Raw genomic sequence first — 12,929 nt, forward strand, 5'->3', positions numbered from 1 at the left:
GAGAAGGGTGCAAGGCAGAGGGGAGAAGGGTGCAAGGCAGAGGGGAGAAGGGTGCAAGGCAGAGAGGAGAATGGTGGAAAGAAGAGAGGAGAAGGGTGCAAGGTAGAGAAGGGTGCAAGGCGGAGGGGGGAAGGGGTACAAGGCAGAGAGGAGAAGGGTCAAAGGTAGAGAAGGGTGCAAGGCGGGGGTGGAATAGGGTGCAAGACAGAGAGGAGAAGGGTGCAAGGCAGAGAGGAGAAGGGTGCAAGGCAGAGGGGAGTAGGGTGCAAGGCAGAGGGGAGAAGGGTGCAAGGCAGAGGGGAGAAGGGTGCAAGGCAGAGGGGAGAAGGGTGCAAGGCAGAGGGGAGAAGGGTGCAAGGCAGAGGGAGAATGGTGCAAGGTAGAAAAGGGTACAAGGGGAGGAGGAGAAGGATGCAAGGGGGAGGGGGGAAAGGTGCAAGAAGGAGGGCAAGAAGGGTGCAAGGCAGAGGAGAGAAGGGTGCAAGGGGGATGGTGATGAAGTTAAAAATGTGCCCCCCCTGGAAACATTTCTGCAGACAACCATGGAACGCACACTACTTTGTAAGGGAGAGTGGGAGAGAGTGGAGAGAGAGAGAGTGGAGAGAAACAGTGGAGAGAAACAGTGGAGAGAGAGAGTAGCTAGAGAGAGAGAGAGAGAGAGTGGAGAGAGACAGTGGAGAGAGAGTAGACAGTGGAGAGAGAGTGGAGATAGACAGATAGACGTTAACTTTTGGAGCACACAGAGTAGCTGCGAGATTGTGCACTAACGGTTCCTTTTAAAAAATACATAGCTGTAAAGTTTTGGGTTTCCATATATGGTTGTGATAATTATTGTTAATGCATTGGGTCTCTGTGGCCCACATGCATCAATATCGGCTTTTGCGATTTCTAAATTGCGAAAAATAGCGATTCGCAATTTAGAAATCGCAAAAGCCTATGCATGATTATTTTTTCATTTTTTATGCAATTCGGTAAAAATCACTATTTTTACCGAATCGCATAAAAAATGCGAATTTCAAATTGCGAATTCGCAATTCCCATTCATTCCTATGGGCCAAAATGCCCATAGGAATGAATGGGAATTGCGAATTCGCAATCGGAAACTCCAATTCATCAATCCATTTCAAGGATGGAGAGGGGGGTCTAAATGACCCCCCTTGCACCCATGAAATGTACTTTTCAGTAGAAGTTACATACACACATGTCCTAAGGACATGTGTGTCTGTAACTTAACAGTTTAAAAAATGCATTTTTGTGCATTTTTAAACAATTTCGCAAATTACCACGAGGTTGAACTTCGTGGTAATTTGCACTTCCAATTTGAAAAATCGCACATTTTTTGGAAATGATGCATAGCATTTAAGAAATCGCAAAATTGCGATTTCTTATATGCTATCACAATTTTAGAAATCGCAAAAAAGTTGCGATTTCTAAAATAGCATGATGCATCCCAAACAGCACTTTTGGAATCGCAAACGGCCGATTTTAAGGAATCGCACCGTTTGCGACTCCAAAAATGCTTGCTGCATGTGGGCCTGTGTGATGACTGGCTGTCTTCACTTGTGCGTACAGCACTCCATTGGAAGAAATTGTAACAAGGGGCTGGGAAGCTAAAGCAGGACTGAAAGGGGAGGAAACGGAAAGATCGGCTGGCAATGGAGGGGATAAGCAGCGATGTGGGAGGGGCTGGGGGGATGGAACAAGCACTCTCGGAAAACAGCAAATGTGACAATATGAGAACAAGATTTACAGGGCTGTTTGCAGAAACGGCACTAGGAGCATAAAGTCTACAAAAAAGCTAAATGGAACTTTCCCTAAACTCTGGATGAAAGAAACAACAAAAATAGTGCACATACCTGAACTGAGATAGACAAAAGGGAACGGTTCATTTTATAAAATACATAGCTGTAACACTTTGGGTTTGCATATATGGTTGCGATAATTATGGTTAATGCATTGTGTCTCTGTGTGATGATTGGCGGTCTCATGTGTGCATGTAGCACTCCATTGGAAGAAGTTGTAACGAGGGGCTGGGAAGCTAAATCAGGACTCAGATGGGAGGAGACAGAAAAAGCGTCCGACAACTGAGGGGGCAAGCAGCGGGGGTGGGTGGATGATATGATTGGTCATTTATAATGTGCACATCAACTCCCAAGAGTGTCCTGGCTCAGTCATGGAGAGGTTGGGCGAGTGGAGGTTAGCAGTGCACAAAGACCCAAGTTTTTAGTTATTTCTTGAACAGCATTAAATTAACAAACGAGCGAAGCTCCATCGCGAGCTGGTTCCATGTAGCGGCCCCCAGGAAAGCTAATGGTGTGCCTCCAGACATTTGGCGCAAGAACTTTAGGACCACTGCTCTCCATTTATTAGTAGAGCGCAACAGTAAGGCATGGTTGTAGAAGCTAAATCTGTCTCTAAGGTAATCGGGGCCTTTTACAGAGCGTCATGTACCAGAGTCAAAACCTTAAATTTAATTCTCTCCCTGACGGGCAGCCAGTGAAGTCCACGCAAATGACCACTAATGTGTTGTCTTTTTGGTATATTCAGCAGAAGGTGCGCTTCAGCCTTCTGGAGCAGCTGCAATTTGTCCATGAGATATTTTGGCATGCCAAAATAAAGGGTGTTGCCATAGTCCAATCTGGACGTAATCAGGCCCTACATAACCATTTTCCTGGCTGAGAAGGAGAGTAGAGGCAGAGATTTCTTTAGTGACCTCAAGATTCCAAAATTTATATCTGCAAACTTTTTGATCTGCTGACAGAAGCTCAGTTTGTTGTCAAAGGTTATTCCAAAATTTTTGACTGATTCCTTTGGAGGTCTAGGCGGGGAGACATCATAGGCCACATGGGTGACACAAAGTCAGATGGAAAGGTCCAAAACAAGAGAATTTCCGCCTTCTCTTTATTGCATTTAAGTTAAGCTTTGGCTAGCCAGAGGAAAACTATGGTGAGGCAGCTCTTCATTTGGGTGCTGTTGAGCTCAGATCCCTTACTCCAAGAGAAAAGCAGTTGAGTGTTGTCTGCAAAAGACAGCACCTTTGCTACCAGTTCTTCTGCAAGAAAAGCTAAGGGTGTAAGTATATGTTATAAAGTGTTGGACTTCAGGCCGAGCTTTTGGGGACACCTGTGCCAACTTTCCTGGGGCTGACCGTGAAAGGAATCGAAGCTTGCTGGCTTCTATCGACCAAAAAATAATGCAAGCCAGTCCAGAGCACGCCCAGACACTCCCACCTCCTGGGGGCACCCTGGCAGTCATGAATGGGAACGGTATCGAAAGCAGCTGACGGAGCCAGCATAATCAATACCGCCATTCCTCCCCTTTCCATGGTTCCTTTGATGTACTCTGATACTTTGACTAGTGCCGTTTCTGTACTGTAGGGTGCTCTAAAGCCCAATTGACTTGGATGAAGCAGTTTATTGATTTCCAAGAAGTTAGACAAATGCATATTAACTTGCTTCTCCAATATTTTAGAAAGGGCATTGTGAGAAGCTGGCCTGGTATATGATGTCCACCAATGTAAGTGGGCACCTTGCACTAGTCCAGACAACCCTTATGGTGATTTAAGAGGTCTTAGACAACTTTAGAAAGCTCTCTAAGTGGTTATTTATTATATAACACTCTCTAACACATAGGAATATCTCCTACCCGGAGATGTGCACAATGCACACAATACTTTAGCAAAGAAACACAATACATAGCACGAAATACACAGTGGCCCCAAACCACATTCTACGAAAGTGGTATAAGAACCACGACTGGAGTCAAGACCGTGTTGAGAAGATGTAGATGTGCTGGGGACCCAAGGAACCACCCAAGACGGTAGATGGGTACCCCACGGAGAGCGTGTACAGTGATTACACAACCGCGTGCTCCGTACAACTCTATGTGTAAGTCGTGGTTGGATTTTTAAAGATTAAAGACCTTTCCCAGTGGACCCTGAAGAAACCCCGTGGAAGAGAGAAGGTTGGAGAGCCACCCCACCCATGGATATCTGAGTACCCACGTTAGCTACACCAGGGAAGCTGGGTGCATAGGTGTGAAGTGGTGTCGAAAACCGCAGTCGAACCAAATGGAGGATTTCAGGAAAGAGCCGCTGCTGGAAGAGAAGAAAGTGTCCGGTGGAATCCAAAGATGGATTCTTGATGAGAGGTACTGCAAGCAGAGGGGACAGAGTCTATGTCATTCAGGGGTGACCAGGATACGTGGCAGACGAATGCCCTCTGATGTCGGGTATTGCAGGATGGATGACAATGACCTTGACTCTGCAGCTGTGAGGACCAGGCGATACTGAGGAGGACCAGGAGCTGTGCACGAGCTATCCCACGAAGGATGGCGAGTGCTGTGGGGTCGGTGTCCGGCAGCAGCACCATCAAGCCTTGGCAAATGCAACCAACACAGGAATCGAAGAAGGAGCAACGTCTGGACCAGCAAGGTCCAGGGGACTCGCAAAAAAAAGCAGGGGAGTCAGGGCAGGTCTAGAGCAAACAGGGTAGCCCATGAGAAGCAAGGGCTAGAGGCTGGAGGAACAGGAGTCTCGAGAGAACCTCAAGCCGCTCACCAAAAGATACAGGCCACGATGCACACAATATGGTGTGGCTGAAGATTCTGGTCACACAGCAGCAAAGACAGACGGTGGCAGAGTCTGTCGGGAGCTGCTTGGTAATCGTGGTTAATCTAACTGGGCATATTACAGCGCTAAGTGTTAGGAACTCTGTGAATTGCACTTTTCTAAAGTTTTAACTCACTCACTTGCTTGATCCTGTGCAACCACCCACCCCCACCCTGTCACTGCGTTTTCAGTGCTGATTGAACGGAGGGCAGGGAAGGAAGGAGTACCGCTTCCGGTCTCCCTGTTCTGGACCCAGTCAGCGGTCTAGTGTGGAGGCAGGAGGGGACTACCTAGGGCACATGCCAGGAAGGACGCGCCGAAGGCAAGCCCGTCTGCGCCCGTCCGCTGCCGACCGGGGCTAGTGGCCAGAACCTCTGCCCATTTTTAACCTCCTATAAATACACCTCTGAAGAACTTCACATAATGTGCCCCCATATCCAACTTATGTGCGCATAGTATACGATTAGGCCTCTCTGTGCAAAACTACGATTACTGCCCCTACTCACAGTTGATAAACCAGGGGAAATTTGAAAAGGAACACGACTTCCAAATGACACTGGTCAATTGTAGGTCCCTAAGCAAGCATAAACATGAGCTCTACGACCTTCTCATGTATAACCAACCAGACATCATGCTATTAACCGAAACATGATTAAACCAGGATTCTGCACCTGAAATCCTTGAGGCCCTCCCCCTGAACTATGGGATCCTAAGACTCGAAGGACCTATGGGCAAAGGGGGTGGGATAGCCAGTATCCATAAACTGTCAGTAGAATGCTCCCTGGAGAGGGTGGCAGAAGAGGCCAGTGATGCCGATCTTTTCGCTATTGCAGCTGACAATACCCATGTCATTTAAGGCCTTTTGATACACCGACCACCTGGGCCAGCTTCACAATTCGCTACCAGTCTTAGAGAACATGTCCTACAACTAGCACTGCGATATGCTGAAGTGCTGGTGCTGGTTGACCTAAACCTACACTTTGACGACCGGGATAATGGCCCAGCGCAAGAGCTCTGTCAGGAGCTGGCTGCGCTTCAACTAGTGCTACAATCCACTCTCCCGACTCATCAGCATGGACACTTACTAGATCCTATTTTTGCCAATTGGGGAGAGGTCAGGGTTGATACTCCGGTTCCAGTCCCGTGAACAGATCATTATATGACACCCTTTAGTATTTTTTACACCTAAAGCCCAAGTTGTGTCTAAATCTGACTCGGGCAGACCCCAGAGGAAATGGGCCAGTTTCTCGGCTACCAAATTCAATCTTGCTCCACAGCAGGGGGGACCACCAGGAGGGAGGGATGTTGAAACTGCCAGTAGTGTCTTAGATCAACATATTAGGGAGGTGCTTGACAAGGTGGCGCCGTGGGCCAACAATGCTCCAAGGTGACAGTCTAGATTCGCACCTTGGTTTAACGAGGAGCTGAAGACTGCGAAATCCTCCTGTAAACGTCTGGAACGAAGGTGGAGAGAAGATTTCTCAGAAGACAGGAAGGCCACCTATAAAACCAGTCTCAAGCATTATCATTCTTTAATAAGGAAGATGCGAGCTGCGTACTACAATACGAAGATTAAACTAGACGATAACTCCTCTAGAGAGCTATTTATGATCTTTAAAGAGTTATCATCTCTTGACAGAGCCTCCGCCCCTAGTAAAGATTCAGTAGAATCTTACAACTTGATTGCAGATTATTTTTATGATAAAGTAGAGAGTATCTACTCAACTTTCCCGGAGGAGGCACGTAACGGGAGGTCTGCTAGGACGGGAGCGTATAACATGGATGAGACCTCCTGCCTCTCAAATTTTAACCTCCCCTCCTTGGACGACCTCAAAACCATAGCTTTGAACATCAAGTCAGGATCCCCGAGAGATCCTATGAAACCGAGAAATATGAGGGAGAGTATGGACATCCTGGTTCCTTACATTAGGCACCTCATTGGACTCTCTTTTGAGTCAGGAGTAGTCCCCCAAAGGTGGAAAGAGGCAGTGGTGGTCCCCATTAAAAAGAAACCTGGGGTTAGCGCCAGCCTATTGGAGAATCTACGACCGATCTCACTACTACCTTTTGTTGCCAAAATTGCTGAAAAACTGTCAATACGCAATTAACAAAATACATGAACCAGACCAGTCTACTCCACCCCACGCAATCGGGCTTTCGGGCAACATATTCCACAGAGTCGGCGCTGCTTCCGTCCACTGAAACAATCCGCAGACAGGCTGATGAAGGGCAAACAGTGGCGTTAATTCTGCTGGACCTCAGTGCCGCGTTCGACACCATTGCCCATCCCGTACTCTTTCAGCGCCTCAAGGAAGGTGGACTGACCAACCTGGCTCTGAAGTGATTAAGCTCCTTCCTACAGGATAGGAGCTTTCAAGTATACCATGGGCCGTACTACTCCAAGAATATCAGGTTAGATCAGGGGGTCCCCCAGGGTTCTATACAGAGCCCTACGTTTTTTAATCTGTATATGGCCCCTCTGTCAAAAATCATTGGAAAATACAGCATTAGTGTCGTGTCATATGCGGATGACACGCAGCTCATAGTAAGATGCTCAGGAAGATGCTGCCACTAACTTCTCCACATGCTTACAAGAGCTTGCAGTGTGGATGTCTAACAACTGCTTAAAGCTAAACGGTGGCAAGACCGAGGTCCTAATTGTGGGTAAGGCTCCCTCAATATGGTCCCCGAGATGGTGGCTGCAGACTCTGGGTACCACCCCCACCCGAATGAGCAGGTAAAGAACTTGGAGATGTGGCTAGACTCTAATCTTTCCTTTGAGCACCACACCAGGACTGTGGCTGGAAAGTGTTTTGGCATAATAAAAGGCCTTCGGAAGACATTAGATGTGCTCCTGGTAGCTGCCAGGAAAACCCTAGTCCACACACTTGTCACCTCTCGCTTGGACTACGGGAACGCTCTCTACATAGGCGCCAGTAGCAAAAGCGTTCAAAGATTACAATACATTCAAAAAGCGTCTGCCCGCCTAGTCCTGATGCTTCCTAGGAGAGCCTAGTCCAAAAATGCCAGAACCGCTCTACATTGGCTCCCAGTTAAGGAAAGAATTTTATTTAAGGCCCTAAGCATTAGTCAACGGATCTTGATGAGGAAAGGACCAAATTACCTATACAATCTACTGTCCCCCTACACTCCTACCAGGGCTTTACGCTCTTGGGGCGCGGGGTTGGTCCAAGTCCCAGTAATAAAAAAAATGAGAATGGGAGGTTGATCGTTCCTCTACCTGGCCGCCAAACAGTGGAATGCGCTTCCCCTGGATCTTCGGATGGAACAATCAGAAAACATTTTTCGGAAAAAAATGAAGACATGGCTCTTTCAGACATAGAGCTTTCTCTTTTATGTTTCAGCCTGTTTTTATTGCTTCTCATGTAGCTTCTTCCGGCCACAGCGCGAGGACACACTAGCTAGTGTAACCAGCCGCTTTAAAAACTCTTCATTATTAGAAGATGCTCGAGGAGGGGGCTACTTGGAGCCCGAAGATCTTCTTGGAAAGAAGTCAACAAGCCTTTGCAACTGCAAGTTGATGCGATACACAGGGGTTTGGTTATTGCAACCCCTACGAGGAAAATTGGCCTCAAACTTGGTGAGAGAGTAGAGCAGGCCTCGGGAGCTGTGGAAAACCACCCCCTGTGTTGCACAGTCTTTTGGAGTCCGGAGGAGCTCTCGCCTAGCAGACCGGTTGACTCAGTTGCAGTGCCTGCAAATGCAGGGGAGTGACTCTTTCACTCCAAGGGAGATTTCTTCAGGTATCTTTGATGCTTCACATGCCTTGGAAGTTTCTGTATGATGTACAGGCACAGACGATGCAGCAGACTGGAAAGGAAACGAAGTCAGGCCAAATGAACTCCAGCGAAGTGCCCAGACGGTCGAAGTGCAGTGGTGTCTGATCTGAATCTTATCCCACAACGGATCTGGGGACCTACACCCAGGTAAGCCCTTAAGTACCCTAGGGAAAGGGTTGGGGAGATTCAGGGGACCGCCCCAGGGGAGGGTCTGGACCGGGAGGAGGTTACTTCCATGTCCTTTGTCCAATTTCACGCCAGAGCAGGAGCCAACGACTCCCAGAACTGGTTTGAACTGAACTATGCACAAGGACATCAAATGTGCCCCTCATGCAGACTGAGTGGCGCTGGCAAGTGCACCCACCCCATCCTATACACTCAATCCTGTCTGGGAGGTGGTCACACCTCACTGTGACAGGATGCCTATTGTTCTGACTTCCCCTGCTCGAGCTAGTCTCCGCAGCAGGAGGGCAGAATAGTGTCTCTGGTCGGAAGAAACCATTTTGTGCTGTCCGGGTCAAGTAGCTGGTACTGGGAACACAGAGCCTAACAGAGGGCTCTTCCAGTGGATACCAAACATGATCGGATTTGTTGCAGCAGTTTTCGAGATGGTCATCGCGTAATTACGTGATGCCCCTCGATATAGAATATGGCTGCTTCACTGACAATCCGGGATAATGGACTCCGTAGGCTGCAGGGGGGTCCTGCTCATGCAGGGGCACCCTCTCACTTAGAACTAAGCACCCTGCCTTCGGATTGCAAATGCCTGCCAAAGGGTTGACTTATAGGTTTTAAGTACAGTGACCCTATAGAAAATCTATATGTTTAGTAAGTTATGCTAGCACCAACTTGCATAGGCTGCATTGGCAGGCCTCCAGTTCCATTTTGAATGGTCTATCATGGGTGGGAAAATACATGTTTCAGCCCTTGGGAGACCTCTGGGGTACCTATGCCACGGGTAACTTAGTACTATATACTAGGGACCTATAAGTGTACCCCAGTATCCAACCTGGGATGTACCTAAGTACTGAAGACAACAATTTAGGGAGAAAGCAGATAGACTGGGGTCCTGATTAGCAGGTTCCTAGTCTGACTAGTCCAAAAACAGCTTAGCAAAAAGTGGGGTTAACCATTAAGAAGGATCCTACCTTCCTACAAGCAGGAAGAAAGGATATCGGTCTATAATTCGCCTGGATGGCTTGGTCCGCCGTTGTTGTTTTAATAAGTGGGAGGGCCTGTGCCTGTTTCCATCTTAGAAGAACTGAGGCTGAGCTTAAAGAGGTATTAACAGTTTCATTTACTACAGGATTATTGATCACTGCTGCCTGAGCCACCAGTTTCGGAGGGCATGGGTCATCTGGTGAGCCACATTTAGTGGTCTGGAGTGCCCTCAGCGTGCATTCCAACTGAATGGGCTCAAAACCATCCACGTTGGTTCTTGCTGTTGGAGTCCCCTTTGCTAGCTGTAAGATTTCAGCATCAACCTCATAAAGCCTTCCCCTAGTTAGGAAGGCTTGATTATTATTTTAAAAAATCGTGAAAAAGCTTCCTAAGCTTTCGCACCAATCTACTGAGGATATCTTCGTATACATACAGGCCGCTGGGGACATAAAGCTTTTCACAATCGAAAAGATCTCCTTAGAACTATTTCCTGGCTTTCCCATTCGCTCCTCAATTTGCTTAGCTTTGGTAATCGACATATAGTAAATCTTTTGTGCCTGCTTAAATGTTTCTTTTTCTACTAGATTTTAGTCCTTTGTAAATCCTTGGAGCGGAAACGGACAATGTTTTTTCTCTGAGACAAGAGCACCTGTAAACCATGGACTAGACGGTGTATTTCGATGTTTCTTGCTCTGCAGAACCTGGGTTAAATCTCTTATGGCGCACTCAGAAACCGCAAATGTGATGAGATAAGTACAGACAGGGTTGTTTACAGAAACGGCACTAGGAGGATCAACACTACAAAGGAACAAAAAGAAACCTTCCCAAAACACGAGCCGAAAGAAACAAAATAAACAGCGCACATAAACACACTGAAATAGACAGAAGTGAAAGGGTACAAGTAATAGGCCACTGCTCTGTGGGAGGGAGCAGGTCACAAGAAGGAGGTACAAAAATACAGATTACCCACAAAGAAGCAAGCTTTTGTGAAGGACACACAAAGAGATCGGATCAAAAGCAATGGTCAAATATGTTATGTATATAAAAATGTCAGTAGGTTTGTATATGTTATTTATGTAAACAGAACTGTGATCAATGTATGTTCTATGTATGTTTGTAATAAGTGTGTTCACAAATTAAGTGTTGCCCTTAATAAAGACATGCTTTAAATGTAAAAAACATTTTTCTGAAAAATAGGAAGAAAAGTGAAATTAATCACAAGGGCTTATGAACTAAGGGCATTGGTTCGTACGTTTATTTTTGAACAATTGAAAAACAAGGCAACTAGATACTTTGTATAAAAAAAAGAGACATGAGGCAGTGAAATTTGGGCCAAATGACTCCTGTTCAGACTGTAAGAGGTTGATGAGCACCAATAGAACTATCAAACCTGTGTTTTTCAGCAAGAGAAGGAAAATGGCCCGGGGTGGGACCTGCACATAGTTGAGACCCACAGTCACGTCCGACTGCCAAACACCTTTCCATTAGGGTATCCAGGGAAAACCTACCTTTCAGATGGTTCATCAGGAGGCTCGGGTAAGAGGGACCTCAGTCACCTACAGCCTTATTCATCAAGCTGATTTGCGCTCGCAAAGGGCCAGAATCTGAGAATCTGGCCCTTTGCGAGTGCGATTTTTGCATTTGGGATTCATCATCCCAAATGCAAAAATCGGTAATAGCGATTTCGCTATTTTGCGAGGAATTACATTTAAGGAATCTCTATTTGAGATTCCTTAAATGCAATTCATCATCCATTTTAAAATTGCGAATTCGCAATTTCGGCCCGCTATTTACAGCGAGGTCAAACCTCGTGGTAAATAGCGAAAACTTAGGAAAATGCTTTTAAAAGCATTTTTCTAAGTTGCATGTTGCACACACACATGTCCTTTGGACATGTGTGTGCGCAACACCTGTTCAAATTTTCATTTAAGGGGTGCTACAGGGTGTCCTTTGGACACCCCTGGCACCCTTTAAATCGCTATCTTATTTGCGATTAGCAAATTGCTAATCGCAAGTAAGGAATACTCCCCATTCATTCCTATGGGCCTTTTGGCCCATAGGAATGAATGGGGAGTTATTTCTTATTTGCGATTAGCAATTTGCTAATCGCAAATAAGGAATATGTAGGAATCGCATTTTTTTTTGCGATTCCTACATGAATCCCGTTTTGCGAGCCTGTAATAGCGATTCCTTATGAATCGCTATTAAAGACTCGCAAAACGGGTCTTTCATGAATCAGGCTGATAGTCTCACAGATTACCATGCCATCTCACTGCTGCCTGTCTCCTTCCCTAGAGTAGGTGTGGTACCTGTTGTTCTGGGCAGATGTAGAGTATAAATAACATGATTGTGCTATTGAATATCAACACCAATAATAGCATAGTACAATAATATCAAGGATAGGATAACAAGGGACAAAATAGCGTAAGGTAAGTACATATTTTGAAGTACAGATTCACTATTCCTAACTCCACCTCTTTGTACTCTGAAGCTATATGTACTGCATAGGTACATATATGTGGAGGTAGGTACAGAAAATCTAGATTCAGTTACATGTCAAAATTATTTTTTTTATATTCTTTCCACGAAATTGTGTCCCATTGATGTTGCGGTTTCAATATTCAGGGGCCAAACAAAATAAAATATGTCTTATGCAGTGGCGTAGCTAGACCTTTTGCCGCCCATGGTGGTCCCCTGAGTTTGCCACCCGCAACTACCGCAGGTAGGAGAGGGGAGGGGTGTGGTGGTGATCCCTGCGATTGCCCCCCGCGACAGCCACAGGTAAGAGCAGATGGGGCGCTACCCCCAAAAAAAACGTGCCGCCCGGGGCGGACCGCTCCCCCTTGCTACGTCACTGGTCTTATGGCTTCCTGTGACAGATGCAGTAAATGAAAATTAGCTTAGCCTGATGTTTATTTATTATTTTTTGACAGGCGAATTATTCATGTAAATTGGGATTTCTTGTCATATGGGAGCTTTCTTTATATATGATAATGTTTGGCATTCCTTTATGTCAAAAATTAGACAAACCAAGCCTACACATACACATAGCAGGTATAACACAGGCCACATTCCTCTCACACTCAGAGTAGGTATTGCATGAACTGCACAGTTCAGTTCATCCACACATGCAAGACGTAGAGCACAGAGAGCAGCACTGCAGGCTTTTCACACACACTAACAGACACACACACATTTAACAAGGTTTGCAGGTGCCTTTGGCTCAGAAGCCCGTTGTTCAGATTAAGGTGATGGGCATAGATATTATGCACAGCAATGAATCACCACCCCTCCCCTCTAAAGGGCAGTGGACATAAATATATGATGCTCCTAGACCTTTAAATACCTGTCCCTCATTC

This window comes from Lissotriton vulgaris, chromosome 7 (assembly GCF_964263255.1).
Source record: "Lissotriton vulgaris chromosome 7, aLisVul1.2, whole genome shotgun sequence".
NCBI classification, from domain to species: domain Eukaryota; kingdom Metazoa; phylum Chordata; class Amphibia; order Caudata; family Salamandridae; genus Lissotriton; species Lissotriton vulgaris.